This window comes from Anolis sagrei, chromosome 4 (assembly GCF_037176765.1).
Source record: "Anolis sagrei isolate rAnoSag1 chromosome 4, rAnoSag1.mat, whole genome shotgun sequence".
NCBI lineage: Eukaryota > Metazoa > Chordata > Lepidosauria > Squamata > Dactyloidae > Anolis > Anolis sagrei.
The window spans coordinates 222,602,434-222,621,436 of NC_090024.1; the positions used below are offsets into that span (position 1 = coordinate 222,602,434).

The following is a 19,003-nucleotide window of genomic DNA, read 5'->3' on the forward strand; positions in this document are numbered from 1 at the left end:
GGCGAATCTGTTTTGAAAGCTGTAATTGGACTATCCTCCTTCTGCCCCAAGGGGCAAGAGTCAGTCAGATTGACTGCATTTTTATCCTGCCCGCCTTCCTCTCACCGCCATTTTATCTTCCCAACAGGTCTGTGAGATGGCTTAGGCTGAAAGATGTTGACTGGCTATACAGCCACCTGGGGAACTTCGTGGCTGAATGGGTTTCTGTGTTTCATGTGTTGACTTCCAGATGTTGTTGAACTGGAGCCTTTGTTATCCATCATTATGGACTAAGCTGTCTTGATGCATAACCCAACAACATTTTGAACCTTACATGTTTTTGGGAAAAGGATAACCTTTGAGATCATAACCTTTTGGAAAACCAGAATCTCCAAAGCCTTTTGGAACCCTGACCTTTTGGAGATTAATTGGCATGTACTACCATTTAGAAAATCACAACCTTTTTGTAAAGTATGATCTTCCTGAGAAGAGCCAAAAACTTACTTGAGTCAATCTTCTCTTCAGTGGTAAATATCCACTTGTATTTATGCAAGGCAAATTAGGTTTCTCAGTTGTTAGACTGATATACCTGGTTATCTCTTTGAATTGTTAGGAACAAAGATTATGCCAATGTACAAAATATATAATTGATCTTTAGGAGTGTTATTTCAGTTGCTCATAAAAATATTTGGTTTTGATTCATGCTCTCAAGAGACAAAAATAAGGTGATCTTTGTTAAAAAGAACATAGTTGGTTTACTTACAAACTTCATGTATTCAGCATACAGGTACATTGCTTATCAGTTTAAACAGTAAGTTCTTAAGGCATTCTCTTGCAGTCTCTTCTCTGTCTTATGTCTAATGCACATGGAAGGCCGAAGTATGCCCATTCCTGATCTACATCAATATAAGTTGATGGCACTTTAATTGCTATGGCTCAATGCTAGGGAATCATGGATGCTGTAGTCCTTAGCCTTCTCTGCCAAAGAAGTGTCTCACAATGCACAAATTCCAGAATTAAATAGTATTGAGCCATGACAGTTAAAATGGTGTCAAACTGTACTAATTTTACAGTGTAGACCCCTTGGGCTTATTTCTCAGGCCCTCCTCTCTCTCACCATCCTATCCTTCCTTCCTTCCTTTTCTCTTTCCTTCCTCTTTCCCTTCCACACTTTCATCCTTACCTCCTTCCTTCCTTTTTGCCTTTCCTTCCTTCTCTCTTTCCTTCCTCCTTCCCTCCCGCCCTTCCCTCCTTCTTACTTCTTCCATCCTTCCCTTCCACCTTTTGTCCTTCCTTCCTTCCTTCCTTCCTTCCTTCCTTCCTTCCTTCCTTCCTTCCTTCCCTCCCTCCCTCCCTCCCTCCCTCCCTCTTGTCTTTCTTTCCTTCTCTTTCCTTTATCCCTCCCTCCCTCCCTTCTTCCTTCTCTTTTTCCTTCCTCCTTCCCTTCCACTGTTTCATCCTTCCTTCCTTCCCTTTTGTCTTTCCTTCCTTCCCTCTTTCCTCCCTCCTTCCCTCTCTCTCCTTCCTTCCTTCCTTCCTTCCTTCCTTCCTTCCTTCCTTCCTTCCTTCCTTCTCTCTTTCCTTCCTTCCTCCTTCCCTTCCTTCCATCACTGGGCAGCCAGTCCTCCTAACGGGGAGTACTAGCATGCGGTCCCCAAGTTAGAAAGTTTGCCCATGCCTGGTGCAGACACGTCCTAAAATTAGTAAAATTCATAGTACTGTAGTGAACCATGCCCACAAGATAGCAACATTCTTGTCATGAATTTGACCACTTGTTGTGAAGGAGGCATAAGAGACATACAAAGACAATAAAGATTCCAAAAGACAAATTCTATGGAGCATGAGGTCACGAAGAGTCAGAAGCAACTGAACAAATATGCAACAAAATGGAACATAGCAAAATGAACTGGGAGGTTTTACCATGAAAAGAAGGAACTGAGAGATGTATATCTAGCCTGTTACAACCATCACATAGAAATGGCTCCTCTTCCTTGTGGCAGTTCTCCTTGTGACTCACTGTATGAATTGCTTGCTTTGTGCAAAGGGCCATCATCCCCATAACCTGGTGGGTAATCTAGACTGGAGCTAGAGTTCAACAGGAGTCAGATCAGCAGCATTGCTTATAGTGACTGGCAACCCATGATCAAAAAGTGGGAATGCCTATTCTCCCCATGCCTTTGCCATACCAAGAGGGCCCATGTTGAAATTAAGAGCTGTCACTGCTGCTCTTCAATGCTGGCAACCCTCTGTGAAAATTAACATACAAACAGCCCTCTTCTGCCATGCAAGGATGTCATGAGAAATCCATTAAGATTTGCCAATAATAAAAATTGTACTTGGCTCTCTGCATTTTTAAAAATCTAAAGCTTTAAAAGACTGCTTGTCTGTACATATTAAAACATCCAGGGAAATAATAAATATGTAGGTTTGGATAGTAAGCCAGAATGATACGCAGTGAAGCAACATAAAGCAAGGGAAAGTGATTTAGCAGGATTAGCCTCTCCAATAGAAGCCATCCTGATGTCCCACAGCTGGGCAGACAATAGGAAATGAGGAAATACCATATAAAGGTTGTAGGAAGCCTGGGCAGGAAGCCAGGCGGACCTCCTGATGCCGTCTTGTTTGAGAAGCAGCAGTCTCACAAATTGAGAAAGGAGAAGGAAAAGAACGTGATATTAGAAAGCAATGTAATAACAGCTAATGTAAATATCTAGAAGGTGTTTCATTGACATTGTGTTTCCTTATACAAATGCCAAGACATTTCATTGGAGAAAGTTGGTGAATATCAAGCTAAACGGAATTTATCACAGATTACATATCATCAAAGACAAACTATGCAAGAACCTATAACACTAAGGGAAATGTGTGAGGTGATTAATAAAATGAAGACACCGGGGCCTGACAAATTTATTTATTTATTTATTTTGAGGAAGAGTTATTATTGCAACAAACCATGAAAATGATTTTGAAGCACAGTAAGATTCCTGAGAAGATCCAACCAGTCCATACTTCAGGAAATAAAGCCCGGCTGCTCACTGGAGGGAAGGATAGTAGAGACCAAGATGAAGTACTTTGGCCACATCATGAGAAGAAAGCAAAGCTTTGAGAAGACAATTATGCTGGGGAAAATGGAAGGAAAAAGGAAGAGGGGGCGACCAACGGCAAGATGGATGGATGGCATCCTTGAAGTGACTGGATTGACCTTGAAGGAGCTGGGGGTGGTGACGGCTGACAGGGAGCTCTGGTGTGGACTGGCCCATGAGGTCACGAAGAATCGGAAACGACTGAACGAATGAACAACAACAAACAAAATTCCAGAGAGTTGGAAATGAACCAACATAGCACTGATATCCAAAGTTGTAGACCACTGGTTCTCAACCTTCCTAATGCCATGATGCCTTAACAGAGTTCCTCATGTTGTGATGACCACCAACCATAACATTATTTTCGTTGCTACTTTCCTTAATGTTATTTTGCTACTGTTATGAATTGTAAACACCTGATATGTAGGATGTATTTTCATTCACTGGACCAAAGTTGGCACCAATATCTGATACACCCAAATTTGAATACTGGTGGGGTTGGGTGGATTAATTTTATCATTTGGAAGTTGTAGTTGCTGGGATTTTCTAGTTCACCTACAATCAAAGAGCATTCCGAACCCCACCAATGATAGAATTGGGCCAAACTTCCCATATGGACCCCCCATGACCAACAGAAAATGCTGTGTTTTCTGATGGTCTTTTCCAACCTCTCTGAACCCCCCCCCCCCCCCCCGCGACCCCCAGGTTGAGAAACGCTGTTGTAGACCAAGATATTTTAGACTAATATCATCACACTCCAATAATGCTTCAATACATATCTCCTGGTTTTCATCTATGAAATGTTGGAGTTCTGTTTCCAACTAAAAGCTGTTCATTTTGTGTACTAACACAGCATTAACCAACCACCTGCTGTGACTGCCAGAACACACACCCGTCTTGGAGCATGTCTCATTTCTGGGCAAATATTCAGATACTGGAAGCGAGTATCCCTATCAAAACAGAAGTGCCTGCCTCTTTTACATCTTTTGAATCAATAGTTCAGCTGTCAAGGGAAGAAAGGGATGAAGTCAGACTATTCATTCCACAGCCTATGGGCCTGGCAGTGCTTTGCATAATGCTGTAACTGGATCCATGCAAAGTGGGTTGCACAGGCTGCCACTAAAATTACATACGGATTTTGTTTATTTTTCCAGAAGTTGCCCCTTATAGCTTTACCACACTAGGATCAAGACTGCAGCCACCGGTAGCTTTTTGCTTCGAAAGCACAACATCGCCCTTCATTAATGCATCTAAAATGGGTCACGCTGGCTTCACCTAACTCATTTGATTTCCTTTGGCTCTCTTTTCTGTTTCCCATCATCACTCAGTCTTTTTTGTTCCTTGGGGGGAAATCTGCCTTTCCAGAGTCGCATGTGCATTGAATTTAGACCACGGAGCTACCATCTCACAAAGCTCCACAGACTTATAAATTTAGTCTAAGCAGTAAAGAGGAGGCAACGAAGGATCCCCACACAGAGACAGCACAAGAAAACAGCTGTAATGTTAACAGCAGATCCACAAACTTGTAATTTTAAAACAAATCTGGCATTGGTCAGATCGCTGTCATTCATTTAGACTAAACTCCCACTCACATCCAAAACAGAATTTCTCTCAGGGAGCCTGATTTGTATCAAGAGCCTGGCAAAGTCTGGAAATATTATCTCTTTTTGGACTACAGCTCTTCAAATCAGCCAAGAGGCATAACCATTGTCCATCAAAGATGGAAAATCATGCAAACAGTAGTTTTCAGAGCCCTAGAAGGCCTTTAAACTTTAGTCCCCTCTCTATATATCTCTCTCATACACATAAACACAGATCCATATCCAGAACTGCATAGTCCAAGGTTTGTAGACTTGGGGTGGGGGGAGAAAAATGAGGACATTGTCCCCCCCCCAATGAGGAATTCTGCCCCTTTCATGAAAATGATATGCAATCCCCAAATTTCTACCATTGCAGTAACATTGTTCAAGGAAATGGAAACATACCATTATTGAAGCTACAGCTTTTGCTGCTCTTGGTGCATTTGCACTATGCTGTCACTTTGTTGATGCAAATTCCTACAGCTAGTCTTCCATATAATCTTGCTCTCTTTGTGTGTTAACCCATTTCCCCCTATTTTGCCATACTACACAGTCACACATTTTCATAGTTTCTGAAACATCTTGCTCCTCTTTAAAATATCATATAAGGAAGAGTTTTGGTTGCTGCCTGAAGCTTCAAGGACATGTGGCCAGCCAGACTTCATTGAGTAGGAAGTTCCAAAGTGTAGATGCTGCTACAGATAAAATACTGGGTGCCTGGCACTGTGCTAATCCACCTAACTTTACAAGGTGTTGCACCAGCACTATATTTGTTCTCATTGGCCTTTTCTTCTTTCTTTGGAATCTCTAAGCCAATAGCTTAGAGACCAGCAAAGGTCAAAAGATGATCACTTTGAACAGACTGATTTAATGGAAAGCAAATTTGGTGAGGTATCAAATTTAATTCAGGCCCCTTCTACATAGTTGTACAAAATCCAGATTATCTGCTTTGAATTGGATTATATGGCAGTGTAGACTAAGATAACCCAGTTCAAATCAGATAATGTGGATTTTCTGCTGTGATAACCTGGATTATCCGGCAATGTAGAAGGGGCCTGAAAGAAAGGTAGCGGAGAATGTTCAATCTTTTCTGCAGGAGCTATATTGTCAATGAAACTAGACCTCTTGAGCATTTTTATGGTGTGCAGAAGCAATTTCTGTGTCGAATAAGCCAAGTATTTCTATGATCACATTCACAAATTAGTTACCAATATTTGCATTTAATGTCTGGTCTGTATGTCCATGCCTCCAGTTCTTCCAGTTTGGAAGGTCCAAAGTAATCATCTGCCACATTTTTCAACTGTTTTTTAAATGTCCCAATTTCACTTTCCTCCTCCCACTTTCTCCTTTGTCCTCAGTTTGCTTCCGTTGCTGAAAACTAAATTCAAATTGTAAAAGTAGTTACAGGGTATGCTTGTACATTCCAAAAACACTCAATAGCTACGCATGCATAATGGGGAAAATGAACTGGTCTCCATATTTCAGCACAAGCAGCAAATCCACAAAATGGAAAACCAACCCCCCCCCCCCCCATGTGACCCATCCCCATGAGGCCAGCATGCCAGTTGCTTGCAACACAGGGAAAAATCATTCCATCCTTGTGCTGTTTAGAGCTGACATAAACAAACCACTTAATTAAAAACAGCTCTCTTGTACAGCAAGCAATTAAAAGAAGAAACAATTAAACCTTTGGCCTTGCAGTTATTGGCCTCATGGCTCCAGATGTGCAGAAAACTGATAAATTCTTGAGGTCTTTCTTTTATTTCTCTGGCCTGGAAATCTTGTCAGAGGCAGCTCTTGAGAATTGCCATGATCTGTGAGTTCTGCTGCTGCTAAAATGCAGATTGAAGGAAAGGAGTGCATTGCACTCTTGCTGATGCTCAAAAAATGCATTCAGACCACTTCTGATATACCCAAAGAACCAAAGGACATTCACACAACAGAGACATACTGAGTTTGTGCTTTGACGCTAACCAAAAGCAGGCCAAGTGACAGATCTCTTAGTCTGGAAAGAGGACATATAGTAGGTCCTCCATTTTTATGTGGATTAGGAGCACAGGACTCCTGAAGAATTGGGAAAAGGCACACACATTCTTTGTTTTTTATCAGGGAGAACACCTCTCTAGGAATCTCTAGCATGACCCTACAGTCAACTTACAGTCAACATATTAGTCAAATCTACAAATAAGTAAATGCACAGAAATTAGATTTGAATGAATAATGTGGAAGAGTGGCTATAACTGTGCTGGTCCATGAGGTCACGAAGAGTTGGAAGTGACTGAACGAATAAACAAACAATATTATATAATGTATATATATATATCAGAAATGGACACAAACTTAACAGTATTTCAGTGGAAGATCCCAGGGTTCAATCAATCCAAACCCCCTTCTTGTTGATGTGACACTTCTGCCATGCAGGAAAAGCACATTCAAAGTACCCCCTGAATGGTGGGAGGGAAATAGGGTTTTGGAAACAAGCAAGGCAAGGAGCAAAGAATCTGAGTGGAAAGGAAGGTGGGAAAAACGGCTTTTGGTGGTGAGGGAAGCAAGGAAAAAAGACTTTTCAGGCAAGGGAGGTGAGGAAAAGGGGCTGTTGAGGTGTGGGAGATGAAGGAAAAGGGATTTTTTGAGGGAGACAGGGGAGGGGAGAAGCAGGAAGGAGGGAAAGCTTGGAGGGAGAGGGGGAGGTGGAAAGCACAGGGCCCAGCGAGGAGTCCTTCAATATACTTCACAGAGCCCCAAGAGCTCCAAGGAGCACACTTTGAGAACTGCTGCTCTAAACAAAATAAGTGACTTTACTTCTCAAGGATGTGTGTCTCAGAGTATCTTTGCTGCTCTTTAAAAGTGTGTGGTTTAAAAGTTACACATAAATACAAGCGATCAGCTCAGTCCTTTAGATTGGCTCATTTCAACATCCTACCCCCAATGTATACCATGCAACATTTCACAGAGGAAAACCCAGGACTCATTTGGCCAAGCAATGTCAGAATGTGGCTAAGATTACAAACAAAATTAATGTGGAAGAATGAGAGGGTGCAACACTTTGCTTTTGCCTGCGTTGATTGAGAAAGGCAAGATTATATCTCAAGATTTCTTCTCCCCTTCCCCTCTGAATCAATTGACTGGAAACTAGTTTTGCACTTTGAACTAAGTTTGGAGTAAGCTGGGGACAAATAAGGCAAGTGAGCTGACAAGAACAAAAGTGGGAAAGTTTAGAAGTCCCTAAAAAAGTGGGACTGTCCCTGCCAAATCAGAGTGGTCTGAAGGCATGCTAATGCATCCTGGACCATGTAGAAAGGATGGTGGGACAGAGACCATACAATAAATCAGATTTGGACAATATGTGACCCTTGAAATGGTTGCTGGACTGCAGTGCCAATGATTGGTAGGCAAACAAGAAATTGCAATCCAGTGAAACTGTCCATCTTGTGAACCAGATTTATTCATGCTGAAGCTCATTACAAACTACACTCCCATCCATGGTTGTAATCAGTTTTGGCTCCTGCACCATAAGCTCCAAGACCTTCTTTTTAACAAAACAAAAGACCACACATGCTGTTGGTTTCACTGCCACGCCTTCCTTTGCCCTGGTTTCCTAGCTTCCAGTTGTAGCACAATGTGTGCTAGAGTAGAAAGTTAGAAATTGGGGGCTGTGCTTAGACAACTCGGAAAATTCTTTTGGCATATGAATGTATGTGTGTAGTTTTGAGACATGTTAGAAACATGAGAACATCTCCATAATGCTCTCATTTAAGTCTATGCGGGGGATCAGAATGCTCTTCTTCAAAACAGGACAGAAACATGTTACAACTGCTTGTAATTAAATAAAAAATTTCTCCCTTCCAGAGAGGAGTTCAGAAGAAAACCAATAATAATATATTACTGAAATCCATGTGCAGTGTTCACCTGGTCCAGGCATGTTCTTCTGCTAGGGATGTATACTCATTTCAGAACAAAGGAAGAACAGAACTCAATGGATGTTATTCGATTCAATTTTCATTCACTCTAGAATGCGTACACAGAGGAGTCAGTTGCATGGATGGCCTTATCTCTCTCCAACAGCTGCAGCGGTGTTTTTTACAGTAGATATTCTGGATAGTCAAAATGATACTTGATATACAGTACTCTCAGTATTGTATCCTTCAAAGGCACTGCGGTGGGAAAGTGTCACCCATTTCAAGTACCACCCATTTCAAGGGTGGATGATAAAAGACAATTTTGATTCCCAAATAAGAATTCTGTTGTTCCCCCATAATTTTTTTCTCTATTCCTTAATTTTTAGCAGTTTTTGCAGTAACAAACATTCAGTTAAGTCTTCAAAAATCAAGTTTAAGCATCCTATAAAATGAGCAAGCGAAGTTACTAAGGAAATAAAATGCTGCAAATATGAGTATAAATGTATTGTCAAAGGCTTTCCTGGCCAGAATCACATGAGTATAAATGTTTCACTTTCAGAAATGTTTGAAATTTGAAGAATGAAGAAAAATTTAATGGTGGGTGGATTTTTTTTATTTTGATGTGGTCAATGACTTCGTTTTGTCTTTCCACATCCCTAGTCACCGTTTCCCCTTACAGCATCCCAGAGCAGTGGCATTGTGAGTAAATGTCCACACAAAAGCAATGGACACAACGTAAAAATGAACATTATACAAACATAAGTTAAAAAGAGAAAACACACAACTTTGCAATAACATAGCAAAGGTAAAGGTTTCCCCTGACATTAAGTCTAGTCAAGTCTGACTCTGTGGGGTGAGTGCTCATCTCCATTTATAAGTCAAAGAGCCGGCAATGACTGTAGACACCTCCAAGGTCATGTGGCCAGCATGACTACATGGAGCTCTCTCAAATGTCTCTGTTATCTTTCTTGGTACCATTTGTGCCTAGAACAGTATCTCAGGCTGAAGAACTATGTGAGATCCCATCTTTCCTTTTAAATCCCCCCTCAAGTGAATTTGAGACATTTTATCACTTGATGCTCAACAAAAAAATGCCCCCACACTGTAGAGCTGAAACAGATGGTTCCTATGTTCCAGGAGAGGTTAAATGTTCAGTTTTATGCTGTAGACTCTTGAAGACAGAGATTTTGGGAAATTATTATTATCATTATTATTATAACAACTACAGAATTCACAATTGGGAGAGTGTGGTCCAAAAGAATAATTTTTTCCAAGTTATGGATCTGTCCTAACAGACTTTGTAAATCCCAGCAGAACACTAATGGTTTTGATGAAAATAACAACAGCAAATACCATTCCAGAAACAACATACAATTTCCTCTCACATAACAGTTTATGTTTATGCCTACTTTCCCTCCAATGCAAGTCCTATAATTAGTTGTTTCTGGGCTCAGTTAGTTCAAAAACTTTATAAGGAATAGATGACGCATTTGCTTTTTTTTTCATCCCAGGAAAACCTTTTAGGTGAATTTCCCCCTTCTAGTTATGGCCTCTGATAATATTTACTTAAGTTCAGTAAACTACCTCTGTGCAGCAATAATATTAACACATTTCCCAGTGCTGTAAGGAGGGATCGCCAGATGTCCAGGACTGACCTGGCAGAACAGGAACTGCTTTATCCAAAACAGGGGACAGCCTTCATCCTGGTGGTTGGAGCTAGCAAACCATGCTCTCCTTCACTGGAGCTTATTAATGTTTTTAACTCATCCCTGGATTGAGACCAATAGCAAAAGCAGATAATGACCTAGGGGCAAATTTCTGTCTTGTGGAATTTGAATGTTCTTGCTGGTTTGTTCTTTTCCCTGGAGCCCCTCAAGCAATTAAGCAAAGCCTTGTGCAAAAGAAATACACTTCACATTAAAGAATTCTTGAGTTTAGACATGTTATTTTGAGGACTAGAACAGAATAGAGCTTAAAATCTATCCTTGGTTATACCAAGCTTTCTTTAACCCAATAGGGTAGGAGGGACTCCGCTGCTGTTGTTGTTGTTGTTGTTGTTGTTGTGGCATAGGAAATCAGAAATCCCCACTGGTCTGTCGTAAGTGTTGTAGGTATCTTTTTCTGGCTCTAACATAGATTAATCTCCTGTCATCCCACTTTTTTCAGCTTTTTTAATGTCCAAACTTCTGTCTCTCCCACTTTACTTTTTTCATACCTGGGAGCTACCCTGGACCTTTTCCTGACCTACAAGGAGCACTGCCTGAATATCAAGCAAAAAGTGGGCACTAGAAACAATATCATATGAAAGCTGGCTGGCACAACCTGAGGATCACAACCAGATACAATGAAGACATCTGCCCTTGTGCTTTGCTACTCTACTGCTAAGTATGCATGTCCAGTGTGGAACACATTACACCATGCTAAAACAGTGGTGTGGCTCTCAATGAGACATGCCGCATTATTTTATTTTTTATTTATTTTTATTTGATACACTTGTATACCGCTAATATCTCAGCCTGTGCGGCGACTCATTGCGGTTTACAACTTGTTAAAATACAATAGTCACTTAAAAATATAAAATAAGATATCAAAATACAAGACATAAAACATACATAGTATGAACATACTTAGTATCGGGCCACCAATACAAGTCGAAAACATCTCATAGTTAAAATCGTAATTCAGTTCGTTATCCTTGGTTGCAAGTCCATGGTCAAAATAACCTTACATCGGAAATTAGTTAAAAACTTGCTCGAACATCCAAGTTTTTAGATTTTTCTGAAATGCCATTAGCGAGGTGGCTGATCTTAGTTCAATAGGGAGGGCATTCCAAAGCCGGGGGGCCACCACAGAAAAGGCCCTATCTCTCGTTCCCGCGAGCCGCACCTGTGAAGCAGGCGGGATGGAGAGAAGGGCTCCTCCTGAAGATCTTAGGGTCCTGGTGGGCTGATAGGCCGAGATACGTTCGGATAGGTATGTAGGGCCAGAACCGTTTAGGGCTTTAAAGGTCAAAACCAGCACTTTGAATTGGGCTCGGTAGCTGATCGGTAGCCAATGGAGCTGGTACAGCAGAGGAGTTGTGTGCTCCCTGCGCCCTGCTCCTGTTAATACCATGGCTGCCGCCCGTTGGACTAGATGAAGCTTCCGGGCCGTCTTCAAAGGCAACCCCACGTAGAGAGCGTTGCAGTAATCAAGGCGGGATGTAACCAGAGCGTGGATTACCGTGGCCAAGTCAGACTTCCCAAGGTACGGTCGCAGTTGGCGCACGAGTCTTAACTGTGCAAATGCTCCCCTGGTCACCGCCGAAACCTGGGGATCCAGGCTCAGCGATGAGTCCAGGATCACACCCAAACTGCGAACCTGTGTCTTCAGGGGGAGTGCGACCCCGTCTAACACAGGCTGTAACCCTATACCCTGTTCGGCCCTGCGACTGACCAGGAGCACCTCTGTCTTGTCTGGATTTAATTTCAATTTGTTCGCCCCCATCCAGACCGTCACAGCGGCCAAGCACCGGTTCAGGACCTCGACAGCCTCCTTAGTAGCGGGTGGAAAGGAGTGACAGAGCTGGACATCATCTGCGTACAGATGACACCGCACCCCGAAACTCCGGATGATCTCGCCCAGCGGCTTCATGTAGATGTTAAACAACATGGGGGACAATATTGAACCCTGAGGAACCCCACAAAACAACGGTTGTGGGGTAGAACAGGAGTCCCCCAGTAACACCTTCTGAGACCGACCCTCGAGGAATGACCGGAGCCACCGCAAAGCAGTACCTCCGAGGCCCATTCCTGCGAGGCGTCCCAGAAGAATACCGTGGTCGACGGTATCGAAGGCCGCTGAGAGGTCGAGAAGCACCAACAGGGACACACTCCCCCTGTCGAGCTCCCGACGGAGATCATCCACTAAGGCGACCAAGGCTGTCTCGGTACCATGTCCCGGCCTAAAGCCAGACTGTGCCGGATCTAGATAATCCGTGTCTACCAAGAATGCCTGGAGTTGTGAGGCCACCACACGTTCCATGACTTTGCCCAAAAAGGGAAGATTGGAAACAGGCCGATAGTTTACCAATTGAGTGGGGTCCAGTGATGGTTTCTTCAACAGCGGTTTTATCACAGCTTGCTTTAAGCTGGCTGGAAAAATGCCTTCCCGAAGGGAGGCATTAACCACCACCTTAACCCACTCGGCCAATCCCCCTCTGGCCTCCTTTAGAAGCCAGGATGGGCAGGGGTCTAGGATGCATGTAGTAGCTCTCATTCCTCCAAGCACCTTGTCCACATCCTCGGTTTGAACCAATTGAAATGAATCCATCAAAATCGGACAAGCAGATGCTCGTGTTACATCCTCAGAGACTGCCGTTAATGTGGCATCCAGTCCAGAGCGGATCAAAGCGACTTTGTCTGCGAAGAACCGAGCAAAAGCTTCACAGCGAGCTGCCGAGTCATCAGGGCACCCATCCTGGATGGTGGGTTTTAAAAGGCCTCTGACAACCCGGAACAGTTCAGCCGGACGGTTCTTTGCAGACGCAATAGAGGCCGCGAAGAAGGTCTTCTTAGCGGCTCTTATTGCCGCGGCATATGACCTTAAAAAGGACACAAACCGTGTTCGGTTTGGCTCGCTCGGATCCGAACGCCACACGCTCTCTAGTTCCCTCTTCTTTCGCTTCAACACCGCCAGCTCCTCAGTAAACCAAGGGGCTGGTTTAGCTCGGCTACTTGAGAGGGGACGTTCTGGAGCGATCGTGTCTATTGCTCTAGTCATCTCCCCATTCCAGAGAGCGACCAGGGCATCAACAGGATCACCAACCGAGGTGGCGGGGAATTCCCCAAGAGCCATCAGGAATCCCTCCGGATCCATAAGCCTCCTGGGGCGGACCAATTTAATAGGTCCTCCACCTCTGCGGAGGTTAGGGGTGCAGTAAGTCTAAAGCTGACCAGGTGGTGGTCGGTCCATGGCAACGGAGAGATGGATAACTCCTCAACACCGCCACCTTCCTCCCATCCCTGACAGAAAACCAAGTCCAATGTATGTCCAGCACTGTGGGTGGGGCCAGATACTTGTTGGGACAGACCCATGGTCGCCATGGTAGACATGAAGTCCTGAGCCGCTCCCGTTAGGGCAGCCTCGGCGTGGACATTGAAGTCCCCCAGCACAAGCAGCCGTTGGGACTCCAATGCCAGGTCCGAGACTACCCCCGCTAGCTCAGGTAGGGAGACTGTAGTGCAGCGAGGTGGACGGTACACTAACAGAATCCCTAAACTGTCCCGGTCACCCACCCTCAGGTGGACGCATTCAAAATTTGTTGACTGCGGGATGGGGGTCCTGGTCAGAGAAATGGAATCTCTATAGACTACTGCAACCCCGCCTCCCCGCCCTCCGGATCTCGGTTGATGCTGCACAGAGAACCCGGGTGGACAAAGCTGGGTCAAGTTTACACCTCCAGCTTCGTCCAGCCAGGTCTCTGTGATGCACGCCAGATCTGCCCGTTCATCCAGGATTAAGTCCTGGATGAAAGTTGTTTTGCCATTGACAGATCTGGCGTTCAACAGCACCACTTTCAATCCCGAGGGACCGCCATCCTGGTTACACCTACTTACCGTATCAGGAGACCGGTTTGGAATTACTAAAGTTGTTCCCCGTTCCCTAGGCCGAATTAAAGGTCTCCTTTTCCCGTATCTCCCCTTCCCCACCACGACTTCTATGGGGGCTCCTCGGTTAACGGAAGCCTCTCCCTCCTCCATGACGCATTTGGTACTTATACTAATAAACCAGGGATCATCGTGGATTATCACAAGGTGTCTGCACCCTACACCACTAGAGAAGTTACACTGCTTATCTGGTACTACACCACCTGACATCCGCCGGGAAGAAGCAACCAATAGTGAAAGGACCAAGGCAGTGACACCTCCGGCCCATCCTCTGGAAATCAGCCAGCATGCCAATGACTTAAATCAAGAAATAGTTTTCTAGGATCTACAGAGACACTCACTGGAACACCTCAGTAAGCGAGAGTCCAAAAGTGGCAGGCTAAAACCCAGAACCTCAATCAATGGCTGATACCAAATGAGAGACTCCCTCCTGGGCACACAGAAACTGGATGAATTGGAAGGCACTGAACAGACTGAGCTCTGGCACCATGAGATGCAGAGACAACCTTAAGAAATGGGGCTACAAAGTGGAGTCCACGACATGCGAGTGTGGAGAAGAGCAAACCACAGACCACCTATCACAGTGCAGCCTGAGCCCTGCCGCATGCACAATGGAAGACCTTCTTATAGCATAACCAGAGGCACTCCAAGTGGCCAGCTACTGGTCAAAGGACATTTAATAGCATGCCAAGTTTTCAAACTTTGCGGGTTTTTTTAAGGCAATACAACTGTTTGGTTCACTCCTGATATGATAAATCAATAAAATACCAGTTTACTTCAGTAGCTACCAAGATCTAAGTGAAAAAGTAGTTCAATTAACTCTGCACTTGATGAAAGAGATGAAGAATTTAGGCAAAGGCAAATGGCAGCAGCCCCTTGTGTGTTCTTTCACATTAATAATTTTGGCTACCAACTCTGATATTGGCAGTTATGGCATATAACATTTAAAAAAGAACAACATAAATGTGTTTTTAAATCATAGCTCATTAAATATTGTAATCATCCATAACTTTATGTTCATTTTAATGCAGTTTTGCGCAGCCGAACTTAATGCCAGATTTTGCCACTCACCATTTCCCAGCAATGCGACAAGAGTTAAACTCATAAAATGGTATGAAAATGACAAACACATTGATGTTGCGCTAAAAAAGTGGTGGGGGGGGGGGGGAGGGGGAATCCTGCAGAGCTGAATCATTGTTATTATCAAAGTACTTAATACCAAGACTAATCAAGTTTCCATTCTTAACTTTCACTGCAGTGTTAAATCTACTGGGAAAATAAACCCTGTATTTAACCTCTGCTCATAGGCATTCTTTTGAAAGACCATCGACCTAAGTAGCAATGTCATTCTAACAAGATACTTCACTGCAAAAACATTCCAGAACTATGATATTCAATCATCAGCATCCTTCTAGAATAAGATCACCCAGCTCCTGGCACTGCCATTATGCTAGGGGTGCTCAAATTAAATTCCTGAATATAATTAGTTTTTAATTACTTTTTAGAATTTGAGATGCCCATTTTTCAAAAACAATCCTGGGTCCCCAAAGTTATTTGGGATTTTCTTGATTGGAGGCATGTATTCTTTTTTAAATCCCAAGTGAGCAACCATCAAAATATCATTGAATCCAGCCCTTCACAGATGAAAACCAGAATGTGGTCAAGGTGGTCAAGGTGGCAAAAGTTGTTAATGAGATAATATTTTTTTATTTTTTTTATTTGACTTGTATACTGCCACTCCCAATTTGACTCGGAGCGGTTTACAGCAGTAGATTAAAACAATACAACCAACTTTAAAATACAATAAAAACGCGAAACAGACATAGTCCCGAGTTACTCTAGGGCAGTGGTTCTTAATCTGTGGGCCACGGACCACCAGTGGGCCGTGAGGACGAAAATCTGGTCTGCAAGCCTCCCTTCCTCTTTATTTATTTATTTATTTTATTTCTGCTCCTTTCACACTGCCTGCCACTGCTTCCCTGTCGTTGACCAGCCCTGACCCCTTGGATTGGCCACATCACCTCTACATTATTAAATATGGTTTTCTGTGGGCGAGCAGATGGCAATTACTGGATGGCATATGTTCTGTATCAGAAACTAGAGCTGATGTGGTCTATCCAATGCGGTTTTCTGAAACAGCACCCCAAATAACCAAACCAAATCTAAAGTTGACCAAAACCTGATTCATAACCTTTTTGGTACTAATTTTGGAGAGTGGTCCCTGGTCAAAGTGGTCCTTGATCAAAGTGGTCCCTGGTCAACTGGTCCCTGATCAAAGCGGCTTCTGGTCAAATGGTCCCTAGTCAAGTGGTCAGGAAGCACTGCTCTAGGGACCTCATCGGATGCAAGATTCCTCCACCCCCATTTCCACACAGTTCTAAAACAGTTAACAGACCAAGCAACATGGATCCCATCACACAATGCAGGGGGACTTCTACTTCTCGCCCATGCTGCTTTGTCTCTGAAGTGTCTCTGAAATGTAGGGAAAGAAAACTTGAAATGGTTAGAAAGCATTGGATGAGATGAGATCTTTCAAATTCAACCATGTTTTATTGCTTCAGTGATGTGGAGTGATGGGTGTTCCTATGGGAGGTATCCTACCAAGCCTTGATCCATTTCTCATCCAAAATCCTTCCTCTGGGTTGGTAATTTTTTAAAATTAATTTAATTATTAGAAATAGCTAATTAGAATGAGAGATATCACAACTTCAGTATTCCTGATATTTCTCTTTCATATTACTCCATGTATTCAAAATTGCATAAAACATATACTGATGTGGTGTCTACATGTGTTGTTTTATGGAAAAAATAATGGCAACCTAATACGAAAAGGATGGTGCTTTATGTCTCCTTGAGAGTATGGGGCTTGAGAAGGAAAGCAGCCCATAGAAGTAGTGTCTTAAGAACAGGGCTTGAGAAGGAAAGCAGCTCACAGAAGTAGTGTCTTAAGAACGGGGCTTGGGCAGGAAAGCAGCCCATAGAAGGGGTATCTTAAGAATGAGGCCTTGTGTCTCTTCTAAGTGGATGGTTGAGCTAGAAGCGGGAGGAGCAATCCTGTGTGATGAGGTAAGTAAAGTCTCTGTTTCCTTTAAAGATGGAATGACAGACAATGGCCACTTCTGAACAGGGCATAGGGTTACAGCCTGTGTTGGATGGGGTTACACTCCCCCTGAAGACTCAGGTTCGCAGCTTGGGAGTTCTCCTGGACTCATGGCTGAGCCTGGAACTCCATGTTTTGGCGGTGGCCAGGGGAGCATTCGCACAATTAAAACTTGTGTACCAGCTGCACCCGTACCTTGGGAAGTCAGGCTTGGCCTCGGTAGTCAACACTCCGATCATATCCCGAATAGATTACTGCAACATGCTCTACATGGGATTGCCTTTGAAAACTGTTCACAAGCTTCAAATGTCCAACAGACAGCAGCCAGGTTGATCACGGGAGCAGCATGCAAAGAACATACACACCCCCTCCCATTAAGTCAGTTCCACTGGCTGCCAGTCTGCTACCGAGTACAATTCAAAGTGCTGGCTTTAGCCTATAAATTCCTAAATGGTTCCAGCCCAGCTTACCTGTCTGTTAACCACCTCAGAGATTAAGATCATCTGGAGAGGCCCAGCTCTCTGTGCCGCCTCTTTTGCAGGTGAATCTGGGGGGAACAAGAGATAGGGCCTTCTCAGTGGTGGCCCCTCAGCTAATATCCTCAATGATATTAGAGCAGCTCCTTCCCCATTTCTGACATTCACTTTACCATACAGCAGGGGTGTCAAATTCATTTACACCATAGACCATATCAGCCTTCTGGCTGCTTCCAAACAGTTGTTTGTAATTATAAGATTGTACGAATGTAACTATGTTGCCCTGGTATTGAAAGCCTTGCGGGCCACATAAAATGATATGGTTGGTCTGGTTCAGCTTGTGAGCTTGCATTTGACACATTTGCCATACAGTGTACATAAGAAACGAACACAAGAAAGAATGTGTTTTAATCAATCTTAAACACTAACACATTCTCAAATCAGGAATTCTGATGAATATTGTGCGTCAGACACAGAATGACATAGCAGGTTGTCTGGTGGATTGGGATCTATTAAAGCATAGATTATCTGCAGCATACAAACATAGCAGTCATAGCCAATCATTAAAGTAATGCAGGAAAGGAATACATTAAAGTAATGCAGGAAAGGAACACATTAAATATCCCAATTGGATATTTAATCAATATCCAATTGGGGATCACAACTCACCCATTATTCCAATGGACATACTTTTAGAAGTTGCAGAAGAATGTATCTGCTATTTTCTTCTGCAACACATCTTCCTCAGTAACCAGCAGCCATTGGGCTGCTTTGGTTCCCCAAATTTCCCCTTCCCCAGCCACCAATTACTACTTTTGTTTCCAGCAAAAAGCAGGAAATGGGGATGTAATTGAACATCTTGGTGTGCACCTAAGGCACCCATTCTGGTGAAGGCCAGGAATGGGAATACCTCTCCCCCCCCCCCCCCCCACACACACACACACCTTGGTCAACTGTGATGGTGGTGAACAGAAATGGCCTTGGAGCTGCAGGGAATTCTAACGCCAGAAGTCTCTCAACTGGGGGGTTGAATATTCTATGCAATTTTCCAAGCAGTTCCCTGGTTACCACTCAGGTGAGTTATGTGGGGAACTCAGGTGTCTCATCCAAGTTAGCTGAGGAGTGTGTCTGGTAGGGGCACTGCCTCAACTTATCCAACATCAAGTCCAAACCCACTTACAATGGCCATATAGCCCAAAAAACTTACAGCAACCCAGTGATTCCAGCCATGAAACCTT

At 43.6% G+C, this 19,003-nt stretch overlaps 1 protein-coding gene across 4 annotated transcripts in view; it reads right to left on the minus strand.

Annotated features, from left to right (window-relative positions):
- The window catches only part of RIPOR3 (RIPOR family member 3), a 125,270-nt gene that overhangs the window by 66,202 nt on the left and 40,065 nt on the right, over positions 1–19,003 (minus strand). The window contains exon 3 of one of the 4 annotated variants that reach the window (XM_067468191.1): positions 17,760–17,836. The exons of the other annotated variants lie outside the window; for them this stretch is intronic. The gene's annotated coding sequence lies outside the window, so the exon portion shown is untranslated. The remainder of the gene's footprint in view (positions 1–17,759; positions 17,837–19,003) is intronic. 4 annotated transcript variants of the gene reach the window in all.